At 38.1% G+C, this 10,915-nt stretch overlaps 1 pseudogene; it reads left to right on the top strand.

Moving 5' to 3' along the window:
* The first annotated feature begins 2,587 nt into the window (after positions 1 to 2,587).
* The window catches only part of LOC101648492, a 14,184-nt pseudogene continuing 5,856 nt past the window's right edge, over positions 2,588 to 10,915 (top strand).

The following is a 10,915-nucleotide window of genomic DNA, read 5'->3' as shown; positions in this document are numbered from 1 at the left end:
GTTCTGACCTATTGCATCCCTACTTACAACAATATGAAACACTGCCCTGTCCTGCACCATCCTCACGATGGGGCTTGAGCCCTGGAGCCCACTGTTGCAGCCACATGTCCACCCATCTCTTTTAGAACCTTCCTCTTTCACCGCCCCTCTTCTTTGCCAAGCATGATGTCTTCTGCAGAGACTGACCTCTCCTGACAACAAGTCCAAAGAATGTAAGATAAAGTCTTGCCATCTTTGTTTCTAAGGAGCCTTCTGGCTGTACTCCTTCCAACACATATTTCTGAATCCTTTTTAGCAGTCCATGGTATTTTCGATATTCTTGGCCAGTACCACAATACAAATGCATCAATTACTTTTCTGTCTTCCTTATTCAATGTCTAACTATCACATGCATGTGAAGCAAAAAAAAAAATACTATACTTGGGTCAGGCTAACAGTCTGGAAAGTAATATCCTTGCTCTTCAATAATCTAAAGAGGTCTTGTGAGGCAGATTTACCTAATGCGACATATCTTTTGATCTCTAGACTGATGTTCCATGAACATTGATTGTAGATCCAAGCTAAGACAAAATCCTTGCTATCAATCTTTTCTCTCTTCATCACAATGTTACCTCTTGGTCTAGTTGTGAGGATTTTGGTCTTCTTTATGTTGAGTTGTAATCCACCCTAAGGGCTGCAATCTGTGATCTTCATCAGCAAGTATTTCAAGTCCTCCTCACTTTAAACAAGCAAGCTTGTGCCATCCACACATCTCAGGTTGTTAATAAGCCTTCTTCGAATCCTGATGTCACATTATTCTTCATAATATTCCAATTTCTCTGATGTAGGGTCAGTGTACCGATTGAGTAAGTATGGTTGGGGGAATACAACTTTGATTCACAACTTTCCTAATTTTAAACCCTGCAGTATTCCATTGTTCTGTTAGCACAACTGCCTGTTGCTCTATGCACAAGTTCAGCATGAGTTCAATGAGAAGTTCTAGAAGTCCCATTCTTCTCAAGGCTATACATAGTTTGTAATAATGGGCAACACAATTGAAAGCCACAGTCAACTTCTTTCTGCTATTTTCTGCTTTCAGCCAATATCCATCTGACATCAGCAATGATGTCCCTTGTTCCAAGGCCTACTTACAGATTTGGAAAATAATATGCTGTTCACTTTGCCTTGTCCACCACCAGATTATCTCCTCTTTGGCCCTCTGTTTCAAATTCTATTGCACATTGACTGAGAGGACTTTCCTGATCCTTCAAGTCTGGACCATTTTTCCCCCGTCTTACCACTGTCTCATGAAAGTCAATGCTTGCGTTGACCAACGACTTCATGAAGGGGAGCTTCTCTGTCTTATGTATTCATACATCCAATAACATAGCCTAATAAGACTTCATTGCAGGACTGATCAATAAAAAAATTTGATGAAAGACTAAATGAATGATTTCATGAATAAACAAAATTGGTATACTGCAGAAAGTGATTTTTAAGAAGCATACACCCTATTCCAAAAACTACATTAAAACCCTTAGTTAAAATTAGTAAAATGATAGTTGGTGCATTAGTTAGTGTGAGTTTTATCAGTATGAGCCTGTCAGTCAAAGCTTCTTTCACTCGGTGAACTAATACAATTTCGTTTCACACTAGCAACTCAATGGTGGCATTGAGTGGTCAAAGGAGACAGAATAGCACTGTGACTCAGTGCTCAGCTGCTAACTGAATGGTCCATGACTCAAAGTCCCCAGCTTTTCCATGAGAGCAGGATGTAGCTGTCTGCTTCCACAAGGAAGTGCAGCTTAGAAACCCTGTGGAAGAGATGTCCTCTGTCCTACAAAGTGAGCCAGAATTGTGTCAGTGGCTGCGGATTTGGTATTTATAGGGTTTTACCTGGACACCTTGACTTCAGTCAAGTTAGTAGCGATGCACTTCAAAATATTTGCCAATCCATGATCCTTAAACTTCACTATTAATTTATCTTTACAGTTTTTATTTATTTATACACCTCATATGTTACTATCTATATAATATTGGCCTTGAATTGAATTAATTTGTCAAACTTTTTAATAGTCTTATAGAAAAACAAAATCACCCATGAATTTGTGAGTCTGCTATTTAAAAATTTAATTTAATGATAAGTCAACACTAATTAGATTGCTAGAAGTGTCAGAAGTTTGCCTGAAAATTTGGATTATGCAGAACATTTTGTCTGATATGGAGGATAAGGTGTTTAATGCTCATTTGAAAATATGTATATAAATAATGCATAGAGAGCAGCAGGGAAGACAAAAATCAAGAAGCAGTAGAAATAGTAGAGTTATTCAAGGTTTCACTACCAGCAGATTAAAAAGTCTTTTACTGAACACCTATGAATTAAAGTCACAGTTTATCAAGAGGAGAAATGACTAGGGTAAGACATTAATTTATGAAGCAAACAAGCAGATTAAGATAGAATTATTGAGAGCAAACAAAGGAAAACATCTAGGAATTAAAAAGTGTATAACCCACCAAGATTAGCCTTCAAGAACACAAGGATTTAATCTCCTCTGCACGCCATGGGAACGTGGGTACCTGGCATCACCTCTATTCCCCATTGCACAGCATGGATTGGACACTCCCTCGTCCTCAGCAGATGTTAATTGAGTGGCATTATAGCTTTGTCAATATTGGAAGAGGTAAATATTTTGCAAAACAGAATAATATGTCAAGAACAAAATATCCTGAAATTCTCAGGGAAGGAAGTTAACACTATAATACATCTTATTTACTAAAATTTAAGGCTATCAATGGATTTATGGACTTAATTATACTATTGTGAGGATGCTATTATTTTGATGCCTTAGGAAATTCAAAAGTTTTGTATCTAAAAATTAGTTCAAATCATAGCTCCACTGAGGTTCAGTCTTTTCTGCCAAAAAATACGCATCAATTTACCACAGTAGTATTAGCGCTAGAATTAAATGGACTAATGGAAGCAAACAGCATATTGTAGATAAATTTTTTAAAATCTCAATAATGTTTCCAGGATAGATTTTAATGTTATTTCACCAATGAGAAACTAGGCAAAATAATGAAAAATAGTTATTATTTTAAAAATCAGGATGCATGTGGATAGCTACTATGATACTTAAGATTATGTGTCAATTCATTTGGCCAGGATTCTCAACAATTTGGCAGTTGTTGCTGTTGTTGTTAGGGGCCATCCAGTCAATTCTGACCCATGGCTACGCTATAAACAACCAAATGAAACACTGTACATCCTTGAACCATTTTCATCATTATCCTAATATTTGAGCCCATTTGGGCAGTCACTGTGTCAATCTAAATGGTCAAGGTCTTTCTTATTTTTGTAGTCCCTCTACTTTAACAGCATGATGTCCTTCTCCTGGGCTGGGGTCTCCTGACAACGTGCCCAAAGTATTTGAACTCATTTACCATATATACAGCATCTTTTGGTTGCTGTTTCCATGAGCATTGATGGAGGATCCATGCAAGACAAAATCCTTGACAACTTCAATCTTTTCTCCAATTATCAGGGAGGTGGGTTCAGAGTATAGTCTTCTTGACATTGAGTTGTAATCCATACTGAAGGCTGAAATCCATGATCTCCATCAGTGCCTCAAGTCATCCTCATTTTCAGCAAGCGAGTTTGTGGCATCTGCATTCAGCGGCTTGTTAATAAGTCTTCTTCCAATCCTGATGCCACACTCCTCTTCATATAATCCACATTATCTGATGTTTGCTCAGTATATGCATTAATAAGTACAGTGAGCAGATACAATACTGATGCACAACTTTTCTTATTTATAATCATGAATTATTCTGTTCTGCTCCCCAAACTGCCTCTTGATCCGTGCAATAGTTCCACATGAGCACAATGAAGTGTTCTGATATTTCCATTCTTCTCAAAGCTATTTATCATCTGTTATGAGTTGTGCAGCCGGAAGTTTTTGTATAGTTAACAAGGCACAAGCAATCATCTTTCTGTTATTCTCCTCTTTCTGTCAAGATACATCTGACATCAGCAATGGTATCCCTTGTTCCCAAACCTCTTCTGACCCTTGCCCAAACCAGTGGAAGCTCCCTGTCAATGTACTGATGCAACGCTTGTTGGATGATCTTCAGCAGCATTTTATTTGTGTGTGATATCAATGATATTGCTCTATGATTTGAGCATTCTGTTGGGTCACCTTTTTTGGGAATAGGTACAAATATGAATCTCTTTCAGTCAGTTGGCCAACTAGCTGTCTTCAAATTTCCCGGTAAGTGCTTCATCAGCTTGTTGAAACATTTCAATTGGTATTTCATTGGGGGGGCCTTGTTTTGGGATAACGCTTTCAGTGCAGCTTGAACTTCCTTTAGAACCCTTGGTTCTTGTTCATATGCCGCATCTTGAAACAATTGCTTGTCAACTAGTTCTTTTTGGTACACTGGTACATTTGGTACATCGACTGTGTAGTCGTTCCATCTTCTTTTGATTCTTTCTTTATCATTCACTGTTTTGCCCACAGAATCGTTCAGTATTGCCACCGAAGACTTGAATTTTTCTTTAGTTATTTCAGTTAAGATATGCTGAGCATGTGCTTTCTTTTTGTTTTTTTGAATCTAGGTCTTTGTATGTTTCATTATAATATTTTACTTTGTCTTCTTGTACTGACCTTTAAAATGATCTGTCCAGCTTTTTGACTTCACAATTTCTTCCATTTGCTACAGCTTCCCTATGTTTAAGCACATGCTTTGCTTTGTTCTGATATTCACATTTATCTTATTTTAATTAAAAAAAATCTTTTAAAACAAAATGGTTTTTCGTTTTCTTCCTTTATGCTGTCCTTGATGTCGCCCCACAGCTTGTCCGGTTCTGTCTCTCGTGTTCAATGCATTAGATCTGGTCTTGAGATGTTCTCAACATTTAGGTAGTACACATGCAAGGTCATGTTTTGACTCTCATGGATTTGTTTTCTTTTTCTTCAACTTCAAGCTAAACTTATACATGAGCAATTGATGATATGATTCATAAGAAGCCTCTGGCCTGATTTATCTTCTGATATTGAGATTCTCTATGTTTTTGTCCAACAGATATAATCAAATTGATTACTGTGTATTGCATCCAAAGAAGATCAAGTTCATATAGTTGCTGTTGTTTTGTTGAAAAAAGATCATTGCAATGAAGAAGTCATTGGTTGTTCCAGATTCGATCATGAGATCTCCAGCTTCATTTGTATCACCAAGACCATATTTTCCATTGCTCTTCTTTCTTTGTTTCCAACTTTTGCATTGCAATCACCAATAATTATAATTTCTTCTTAATTGTATGTTTGAAAATTTCAGTCTGAAGATATCAGCAGAGTTTTTCAATTTCTGCAGCACTAACTTTAGTAGTTCATAAATTTGAATATTAATTATATCGAGTGTATGTCCTTACCTGTGAATAGAGATTATCTTATCACTGACAGTATTCTACTTCAAGACACACACACACACACACAGAGAAAAAGCAGCTACGCTGGGTGGAGCCTTTGTAGTACGCATTTCTCCCACTAGGGAAGCCTAGAGCCACTAAGTGGTGTCGTATGGGAAGGTGCTCTCGGGGCACAGTGAATTTTTTCATAAAAACAGTTTTGCTTGAATCTCATTTTTTGTCATGGCTTATTTAAGAGAACAGCTGGGGCTGTTAAATTTTGCTTCCTGTTCAGGAAAAATGCTGCAGAAACTGTTGTGAGGTTGAATGCAGATTATAAGGACAGTGCTATGGGAAAAGCTCCAGTGTATGAGTGGTTTTCTCATTTCAAAAAAGGTGAATTGACAATTGATGACAAACCGCATTCTAGACATCCATCAACTTCCAGAATGTATGAAACTATTGACTCATTGTGCTCAACTCGTAATGCATTTGGAGTTCATTCCACCAGGTCATGCTGTTAATTAATCTTTCTATTTAGAGGTTCTGAAAAGATTTGTAACAGTGTGTGACAAAAAAGACCTGATTTGTAGCAGATGGAGAACTGGTTTTGCCATCACAACAATGCACCTGCTCGTGCAGCCATCTCAGTGTGCCAGTTTGGGGTAAAAAAAGCATGCCTCTCTTGCCTCATGCGTTCTGATTCAAAATGGTCAATACCAGTCCATTTCAGCTCCCTAAGGCAAAGGATATCTACCTTTATGTGCTCTATTTAATTTTTAATAACTTCCTATTTTCCTAGATTCATACTTCACATAGTCCAAGATCCAATTATTAATTGATGTTTGCAGCTATTCTTTTCATTTTGAGTCATGCCTCATTAGTAAATGATAGTTTGAAGGTGTGTGTGTGTGTGTGTGTGTGTGTGTACAGGTTTTATTCCATACTCATCATTATAGTCGCTCTACTTTGAGACGACAGATCTTGCTCAATTATATGTTAAGTGCCTTCCAGCATAAGGGGCTGAGTTAGTTAATTGTGCCAACCTGGCCGATAATCACATGTGGGGCTAATTGAAAGGCAGAGGGATAAATGGGTGCTGAGCCTCGCCTTTCTAGTTCTCAGGTCTCTTGTTTTGTTATAGTCGCACCAGGGTGCAGCTTGCCTTAGCAGTTCCCTGCTTCAGCTTGCAAGATTGACTTCCTACAAGACATCCCCAAGGAGAAGCCACATGGACCTATCCCGATGCAGCCCTGGGTGCTGGAGCAGCCATGTGGAGACCCCTGCTAGTGCTGAGATGCTTATTCGTTCACTGACTCAGCTTTCCTCCTGCAGTCGGCATCATTGCCTCTGTTTTGTAAGGTGGAGGACTTTGTGGACTGGTGTTGGGTTACTGGGTTAATGTTGGACTTGTGGGCTTGGGCAGCATTGGGTTGGGATGTTTTCGTGATGCACACTTTCTTTACATAAAACTCTCTCTTATCCATGAGTTGCTGCGGATTTGTTTCTCTAAAGTTCCTAGACTAATACAGGGGCTCATGTTCTGGCACCATGTCTGACAACGTTTTCCTTCTACTCATTGGCTTTTCAGTAAGTGAAAATGCTTGATGCTATCCCTAGGATTTTCAATGACTGGTTCATTCTTTTGAAGTGAGAAGTCTATTCCTTCTTCACAGTCAGTTATTAGTCTGGAAGATCTGCTGACATCTGTTAATTTGTGGTTGGCATCCTGGTATTTGAAATAGCACTAACTTAGCTTCCAGTGCCACAACAACTCACAAACCAGCACATTATGAACAACTGACAGAGAAGTGGTGGATGAGGTCTATGAGTTGCCAATCAATTCAAAGGAAGGTGGGTTTTTTTGGTGACCTTCATCCAACATAAGTAAACACTGGAAAAGTTTGTTTACTTTTGCTGAGTCTCGACTTGAGCCAGTGGCCTGCCTATCACCTGCACATTCGTCTGGAGATTGCCAACAGCTGTAATCTCACCTGTCCACTTTGGATCCATTTGTGTCTGCAGCCAAACCTGCATCTAACTGCTGAGCTTGAGTTCATCAGCTTCTTCAGTTGGGTGACTCAACAATCCAGCCTCTTCTGACCAAGTGGAGAAAAGAAAGAATTTTGACTAGCTTTGTATTACAAAGTAGATGAAATATTTTCTACAGAAAATAGTTTTCTTAGCAAATAAGATTGGTCTGTTTATTCATTTGAGCTATAATTATTATTGAACACACACTGTAAGTTATTTAATGTTTTTTAATTACTCCACATTATAGTGATTACATAAATATAAATATTTTAAATTACCCAATGATGACATATCTTCAAATTTTTATTGTCATCTGTATCTAAATACTATCTAAACCCAACTGCCATTCATTTAGTTGACTTCAACTGATAGTAGTCTTCTGTAGCGTTTTTGAGACTAAAAGTGTTCACTGAAGTAGATGCCTTCATCCATTTTCCCTGAGCAACCAGTGGGTCTGCACAAATCATCTTATGGTGAGTAGCCCGGCATCTAGGCCACAACACCCAAAGGGCTCCTTTATTCTAAACATGCACATTTAGCATAATACAGCCCAAACTCCTTATCTACTCTAGGTATGCAGGTTGGGTTTCCGTGTAAAATGCTTGCTCCAGTGGATTAATACTGTTTTAAGCATCGTATTAAGAAAAATGAGTACTTGATTATGTGCAAGATGCAAGATAAAAGAATACTTAATATTTTTGTCTCAAAATATGTCTCTCTTCAAGTATGTCACTAATGCCATTCTTAGTTTCTTCTAGTTTATCATCTTGCCATTACACATCCAATTGGTTAACAAGCAATCTTTATTCTCTTAGAATGAGGCTAATAATGATCATTAAAATTCAATGATTACCTACTAAAATCAGGAAAACTGCAAAGCTCATTAAGTGGATTATCTTCTTTAAATCTCATAACATCCCTAGGCATTAAGTATTATTTTTCTTATACTTTAGCCTTGACAGGATACAGCAATTTCCCTACATTTACATGGTTAAATATATAACATCAACTTTCTTAGAATTTTGAATGTACATGCCACAGAGTTGAGAATGTATATGCCACAGAGTTGAGAATTGTTTAAATAAATATACTCAAGATAAAAAATTTTAAGACCTTTTGTTAGAAACTACCTCCCATGTGAACTGTCAAGTTAGCAATAAGCACATTCAAGACCACTTTTCCAAGATACAAGACACTTTATAATTAAATAACAGGAGGTGTTTTAAAAAACTGCAAATAGTTCCACCTAGCACCAGCTCAAGTCAATCCGTATTTTTCAATTAATCCCATAAAGATGAAGTCATAAATTTCTGCAAATAATTTTTTGCATACTAAGGTTTAAAATTCTATTTACAAGCCCCAGGCATCATTCATGTGTAAAGAAAAATTTAAAAAAAATAACCTTTCCTTAGGGCAGTTTCTAAATCATGTTATATGTATGTGATTATTTTAAGAAAAAGGAATGGTTTCATATATATTCCAGAATACTAGCAGCTGAATATAAAATATCATTAATGTTGTAGTATGTAATAAATGAAAAGTCAAGTCACTTTAAGATAAGGTAAAATTGAGGTAAAACATATTAAACGTAATATAATTATAAAGTTAAATAAACACATGCATATAAGATATTGCTTCAGATAGTTCATGGGACAATGAAATAAAAAAAATAATGGAATTTTTCATTCTTTATGAAGCCTCTTCTATCTTTTAAAAAAATCATTTTATTTGGGGCTATTATAGCTCTTATCACAATCCATACATCCATCCATTGTGGCAACTATATTGGTACATATATTGTTGTATTAGTCAGGGTATTTTAGAGAAACAAATCCACGGAAGCAAAGAGAGAGTTTTGTATAAAGGTTAAGTGCACATCAAGAAAATATGCCAACCCAGTGGTGCTCAAACCCACAAATCCAACATTAACCCATATGTCCGACACCAATCCACAGTCTTCCTTCATCTCACAATACACACACTATGATGCCGACCACAGGAGGAAAGCTGAATCAATGAATGTGTAAGCATCTCAGCACTGGCAGGAGTCTCCACACGGCTGCTCCAGCACCCAGGGCTGCATCGGGGAAGGTCCACGCGGCTTCTCCTTGGGGATGTCTTACAGGAAGTGAGCCTTGCCAGCTGAAGCAGGGAACTGGCTAAGGCAGCTGCACCCTGGTGCGACCATCACAAAGCAAGAGATCCGAGAACTAGAAATTAACCCCACATGTGTTTATTGGCCAGGTTGGCACAATAAACTTTAACTATATCATCATCATTTTCAAAACATTTTCTTTCTACTTGAGCTCTTGATATTACCCTGTTTCCCTGAAGGTAAATCATCCCCCGAAAATAAGACCTACTTACAGTTTTGCCTCTCGCTGAACTATAAGGCATCCCCCCCAAATAAGACCTCCCCAAAAATAAGGCCCCCCAACGCAACTGTAACTCTGGACTCTGGACCGTAGTGGCAGGCTCTGCCACACAGCTCACTGTTGGCTGGAGTGCAGCAGGAGCAGACAGCAAGTGCGAGGTCTCTTTTAATAAAACAATAAACAATAAATGTGTACCATATTCTTCTTCATGGAAAAATAAGACATCCCCTGAAAATAAGACCTAGCACATCTTTGGGAGCAAAAATTAATATGACACTGTCTTATTTTCGGGGAAACAGGGTAGCTCCTCATTTTCCCCCTCCCCATCACTCCTTCCCTCATGAACCTTGATAATTTATAATTTTTTTTTCATGTTTTACACCAACTGCTGTCTCCCTTCACTCACTTTTGTGTGTTGCCTGTCCCTCTGGGAAGGAGTTATATGTACATCATTGTGATCTGTTCCCCCTATTTCCCCCACCTTCCCCTTACTCTCCTGGTATCACTACTCTCATTATTGGTACTGAGTGGTTTATCTGACATGGATTCCCTGTGTTGCAAGCTGTTATCTGTACCAGCGTATACGTTCTGGTCTAGCCAGATTTGTAAGGTAGAATTGAGGTCATGATTGTGGCAGGGGCGGAGAAAGCATTAAAGAATTAGAGGACATATGTATGTTTTGTCAGTGCTATATTGCACCCTGACTGGTTCACCTCTTCTTTGTGACCCTTCTGTAAGGAGATGTTCAATTGTCTATAGATGAGTTTTGGGTCTCCACTCTGCGCTCCCCCTCATTCACATTGATATGATATTTTGTCTGGGTTTTTGATGCCTGATACCTGATCCCATTGACACCTCATGATCACACAGGCTCCTGTGTTTCTTCCATGTGGGCTTTGTTGCTTCTCAGCTAAATGGCCTCTTGTTTATCTTCGAGTCTTTAAGACCCCAGGTACTACTGTATCTTTTGCTAGCTGGGCACCATCTGCTTTCTTCACCACATTTGTTGGGTTTTTTTTTTAAACATTTTATTAGGGACTCATACAACTGTTATCCCAATCCATACACACATCAATTGTGTAAAGCGCATTTGTACATCGTTTCTCAAAACATTTTCTCTCCA

This window comes from Echinops telfairi, unplaced genomic scaffold (genome assembly GCF_000313985.2).
Source record: "Echinops telfairi isolate 266 unplaced genomic scaffold, ASM31398v2 ScPeMD7_3509;HRSCAF=4178, whole genome shotgun sequence".
In the NCBI taxonomy this organism is placed as follows: domain Eukaryota; kingdom Metazoa; phylum Chordata; class Mammalia; order Afrosoricida; family Tenrecidae; genus Echinops; species Echinops telfairi.
This window is presented reverse-complemented; position numbering and strand designations above follow the sequence as displayed.